The sequence below is a fragment of the Phalaenopsis equestris genome, unplaced genomic scaffold (assembly GCF_001263595.1).
Source record: "Phalaenopsis equestris unplaced genomic scaffold, ASM126359v1 Scaffold000112, whole genome shotgun sequence".
NCBI classification, from domain to species: domain Eukaryota; kingdom Viridiplantae; phylum Streptophyta; class Magnoliopsida; order Asparagales; family Orchidaceae; genus Phalaenopsis; species Phalaenopsis equestris.
In genome coordinates, this window is record NW_018164554.1 from 715135 (window position 1) to 721285 (window position 6151).

Here is a 6151-nt window from a genome sequence, read left to right on the forward strand (position 1 = left end):
ATATATATATATAGTAAAATTCAAATGTAACTAACTTGGCTTAAAACTCTTAACAAAATATTTAGCACTATAATTTAGTAAAACAGATAACAAAGTATGATTAAAATAGCAATCAAAGTTGTGTGTCTTGAATATGGGTCTCGTGGTTGGGAATTTACCACAAAAAATACTTTACATGGAAATTTCTATACATGTCACAAAATCATATGATACTTGTCTATAAATTATAACACCGAAATCCATAAATATACAAATATATAACACCTATGTGTCTATATCATATCATATTTATAAAGATATATGTTTTACTTCAAATAAATTAATATCAAGGATTTTCTTGGTGTGATAATTTAGATATTATGATGTCATACATAGGGCGCTGTCAATACTACTCATTGTTCGCGAACATCTCGTGTTCGGCTTGTTAAGAAGCTCGTGTTCGGCTTGTTAATTTCGTTCGATAAGTTAACGAGCTGAACACGAACTAACACATCTTCGTTCGTGTTCGGCTCGTTTTGACTCGAAATACTACTCATCAAGTTTATATATATTATATATATAGTACAATTTTTAAAAAAATCTAATTGACTACAAGGCTACAAAGATTTATAACCAATTAAAATATTGATTAAGAAAATAGAATAAAAATTCTTAAATTAGATTCAAATGATGTTTTAATATAAATAATAATTTTTAAATCTTGCTCAAACTCTTATTGTCTTATGGTTACATGATTGGAGTTGTTAAAAGGACCCTTTGTTCATGAATAGCTCGTGTTCGGCTCCTTTAGGAAAAGAGCCGGACACGAGAACACGAACGGAACGCACTTTTTGAGCTCGAAATATAAAAGAGTCGAACACGAGCTGAGCATGAGTGTGTTCGGCTCGTTTACACCCCTAGTCATACAAGTGACTAATATTATTGTGTGCATGTGAGTGAGGGTGTGTGTGTGTGCATTTATGCATGTATGTACATAATATTATCATTCCTCAAAATGCCAAAAATGGTAGATTAATTATTTACTCCATTCTTCAAGGAAATTGTATGTGATCCTGCATCATGATATTCATAAGATAATTATGTCGATTTGGTTTTGTTTTACATGAACAAAAATATGTATTATGTTAGCTAATTAAATTAATTAATGAAACAATACAAGTGGAGACGAGAATATACCAAACAATGATAGCTACATATCTAGCATCATATAATTATCACTAATAAAATAAGGATCGTGCCCTGGACATGAGATGGCAGGCTTCATATAGCCAAATTCTACTTTATGTGAGAGTATGAAATGCTCTGTATAGATGGCAACTTATTTGGACTATCACATGACTGGAGTCAATATAATACAAAAGATAGGATTTGAATGACAACTTCCAGTGGAACCCATCGTGGCATGGTTTGGCTTCATGACTCAGAAGCTTCCAAGCTTGGATTTGTCCTCATGTGGTGGATCAAATACCCTAACAACCAAAAATTAAGCTTTGATTAGTGTTGGCTTAATTCGAGCTACCGTGCAGGTTATTCTAAGTAGTCATGAAGCTTAACAGAAGATATGTTTGACTGGTACTCCTGGAAGTTCTCATTAGTATTAGCATACATACAATCATAGCTTACTAATCATTTTCCAAAATTTATTACAGCTGTTAGAATTGTTTGTGGCAGTTCACAAGCTGTTATTAACCACAATAAAATTTTCGGCTAGAAAGAGTTTTTAATGGAGATTAATAAGTCACGGGGAAAAAGAATTATTACGGAGATTTAATTTAGGGTTTCTTTGGGACAAATTTATAGGTATTTTGGTTTTTAGACAGTCGCCACAGTTCTGTATGGCTACTGCTCTGGATATTTTGTTAAAATTTCTATGATTGCTATTTTTTTTTGCAATTGAACAGATGTAGTAGCTATAACAAACTTATTTTCTGACTATTTAATAAAAAGAAGATATTTATACTATCCATGGCATCTTTCAGAAAAATCACATCAATACTTACAAAAAAATTTCGGCCCAAACGGACCCTTAATCTTTCAAATTCAAAGAATATCACTAATAATGATGTTTAATAGTTATTAAGGTTGCTATTGTTCTACATTTACAGTGACTTTTATTCTTGTAAAAAGCTCCCAACTTCTTAGCAGTTCAAATTATTACAAATTTGTTCATATTTTAGATAGTTTAAGAGTTTGTTTGGGATTGCACTCTAGCTATTTTTCTTTTCAAACCTCCAACAATGTTCTATTTAGCTACTTTTTTCTAACTACTTTCTAAAAATTAGTGAGAATTTAATTTTTGGCAACTAGATCTGTTAAAGTGTGATAGTTGTTCATACTATCAATAAATTTTCAAAAAATTACTTTCCACAGAACAAGTTATTGTTGCTCCAGACGGATCCTTGGCTATAATAATAAAATTAAATCATTACTAGTTTTTGTAGTTGTTTAAATAACTGCAAATAGGTAAGTAATCTAAAAAGTTTTGTTTGTTTATATGAAGATATAAGATTTGAACATCATGACATACATAATTGAAAATGTCATAATAACTCAAAATAAAATTTAAACAAATAATAATTTCACATTACAAGTATATGAAATAAATTTGGTGATTGGAATGATTAAAATGATAGATAAAAATAAATTTATAATACACCGAATTCAAAATAGGCATCTAAATCACATTATAATGATACTTATAAATTTAAACAATTAATAAGTTCATGAAATTGGCTTGCAAAAAACTGGCATCTACATAATGTGCTTCTAAAAATAAAATTGTTGCAATAAATCATCATTTTTGCTGGCAAATGAAATCTGGCATTATAAATTTAAAATAGCCCCTCCACATAATGTGTATATAGAAACTTTAAGGAAAAAAAAAACTCTTTTGGCTCCCTCGATTCCTTAAATATGAAACATATGCACTATAGATGATCACGTATTTGAACCTATATATCAAAAGGAATTCAAAGATAAAAAAGTGCTAACCAAGGTTTTAAGCGAACCAACAAAGATAATTAGTCTTTAGCTAATGTGCTACTAGCCAATTCATGGAGAATATTGCCCATGCTTAGGGAACATATATCAAAAAATAATGTGCGCTCACCACAAATCACAATAAACTTACAAGGAATCTAAGCCTCTACTCTTTGAATCATTGAATATAGTCATGAGATCATTTGCCTCAAAATAAGGGGCCACTTACATGGTGATTTGGGTATTCTAGTTTTCACTTATCGCATGTCAATGACAAGATTGGCCAGCCAAACAGTCCTTTCTCATGGCTTGTGATCTTGCCTACTAAGTTAATAACTCTTCCCAATCACTTGTTTATGGAGTGGTCTACATGCACTCATTGGAATTTTGACCATTATGTTGATAAGTGTCGTATCATGAACTTTTCATTCAATTTTACATAAAGTTTAAGAAGTAGCTTCTCTTATAGCACTTCAAAACTCTAAGAAAAAGAGATAATTAATTTTTTAGATAATTTTGTCTAACAAAAAGATCCTTATTTTCGTCATTAGAAATTTTTTCTTCTTTTTCAATCAAATAGATTCTTCCCACTCTATAAAATATCATAAGTTATATCTGGAAACAATGTCTTAAAAAGTGTGATGGGCCAATACTGATGAAAAGCAATAATAAGAAGCAGAGCATCAAAGCATATAAAGATCTAGAATGATGAGAATTAAGGATTCATAATCGTTCAACAAATTGTGAAAATGAAGGAAAGGATCATGATGATTATTCAAGTAGCATTATAGCTAGCTTCTAAAACTTTTCTAACAAAAAAGATATCGATGGGCCCTTAGATTCAATTTATCAAAGTAGTCATTTGATACAATAGACAAGGCATACTATTCTTTTCATGATGAAGATTTATCTCAGCATCTAAATGGATCAAAAGAAAAAGACTATGGTTGATTAATACCTCATAGCTTCAAATCAGTAGCACTTTGAAGTATTGCATGCATGAATGAATAGTTTATTAGATTAAAAGATGAAGAATGGCCAATCATATCCATGTTTGAATTATTAAAGATTGTTTTTAAAATATGAAGCTTGGCTTAAGTGGTAAGCCTTCATATATCATAAATTCAACCTTGAAGTAACAGTGGGATAAATATTTGAATGAGAATGGTTCAAAAATTTTGAATTTAATCTTTAAAAAAAATGTTCACATCACCTTTGATGGAGATGTACAAAAATATATCCTAACCTACTTTAAACAAATTTTATACTGACTCTCAATGAACTTTTAACCAACCTATAACAAACTTTTGAATCACCTCATGAATAATCCTTGAATTTTAAAAAATATGATAAATATTTAAATAGAAAAAATACAAGAATTGTAAAATAAGAAAGGTGAGGTTGTTACATTAATGTCTCTTAGGTGTCCATCAATTCAAAATTTATTTTAAAAAAGAAGTAAAATCTAAAGTAATTAATGTACCATAAGATTCATTTTATTCTTTTCATTCTTATTGAAATCAACATCAAAGATGTCTACCCCACTCCAAACTACAACAAAATCTTTCTTCAAAGATGTCTTCTACCCCACTCCAAACTACAACAAAATCTTTCTTCTTCAACCCCTTATTCTTACGTATGTAGTGGGCAATAAAAAAAAATTAGGTTTTTTACACTTAAATAAACATACTATTTTTTTAGAACTATCAATTTATCATATTTTTTAAAAACAAATTTAAAAATATAAAACTTATTTTTCTCTTCTCTAACACCTAAAATTTTCTAGCATTGATCAAAATCATTATTTATCTCAATTAATGTTAAATCATTTTTTTTTCTTTAGTTGAACTAGTAACAAAGATTGTTTAGTGTTAAATTATTTTTTTACAAATTTTTTCTTACTTTTTTTATAAATTATTTTTTTTTATTTTTATCAACTTACTATAAAGTTTCTTAACTTGCTAAGCAAGTCATCAGCTTCTATAATGTCAATCGATAGAATCATACTGCTAATGGGAAATATCTAAGAACTTCTCTCTCAATATTTTTTTTGATGAACTCCTTACATAAGAAATAAACCATTAAACATCTGAATAATTATACTAAACATTTCATGAACAGATTCAATAAGTCTCGATGTGTAATCATGTGTAAACTTATTTATTCTAGAGTCTTTCACTCAACAAGTCCCCTCAATGTTGGCTTCAAACTTAGTACAACCTCATGCATTATATTTTGAGTGAATCAATTATTATTATCAATATTTAATAGTTTAAAGGAAATATCATGCAAATGAAGTTAAAAGATGATGCATAATTGTATAGTTTTCAAGTTAGTTTAGGATATTTAGTCTTAAGATTCAAATTATTTTTCTTGTAAATTTCATAGTGATTCTTTACAATTAAGACATTTCTAAAAAGAAAAATATATTTATAGTGTAAGTAAAAATGATCAAATCATTGAATCAAAGTTTAGTGATTATAAATATAGCTTATATGTATTATAGAGAAAATGAACAAATTTTTTATTATAAATAATGAATAGCTATAAAGAGTATTATTAATTAAAATTAAATTTAAGGAAGCTTTATGAATTAAAGAAAAGGGCAATACTATTTATGAGAATATTGAGCAATAAAATAAAGCTTCAAGCATGTAAAATGTTGGTTAAAGGTGATGATTAAAAATAAACATTAAATCCCAATCACCCAAAAAAATTTTTTCGACTCAAAATTTCTATAACCCAAGATTGTCCATAAAATACTAAAAAAATTCTAACAATACATTATTCAATCAATCATTTTCAGAAGATATGTTCATTAGTGTTGAATCAAAGTATGTCAGTGACTTCACTCCACCTAGAAAAACTTATAAGCTAAGAGAAAATGAATACCACAATTTAATAGCTAATCAAAGAAAAATAGTGAAAAATAGTTTCTCCCCGCCTTGAGGATGACCCCCCTATGTATAGGCATAGAGGTGACAGCACCTAAGGAGAGTTACATAGATGGATACACAAATGAAAAAAGACTCAAACAACTTGAAGTTCCATGACTTACAGTGTTTTCATTACTAGTGTAGCTAATGTTATCACAGGGATAATAGATGGGTTAATGAGAACCAATGCTTCTTGTCGAGTTGATGTGAGTTGTGTACTTGCCATGCTATGGCAA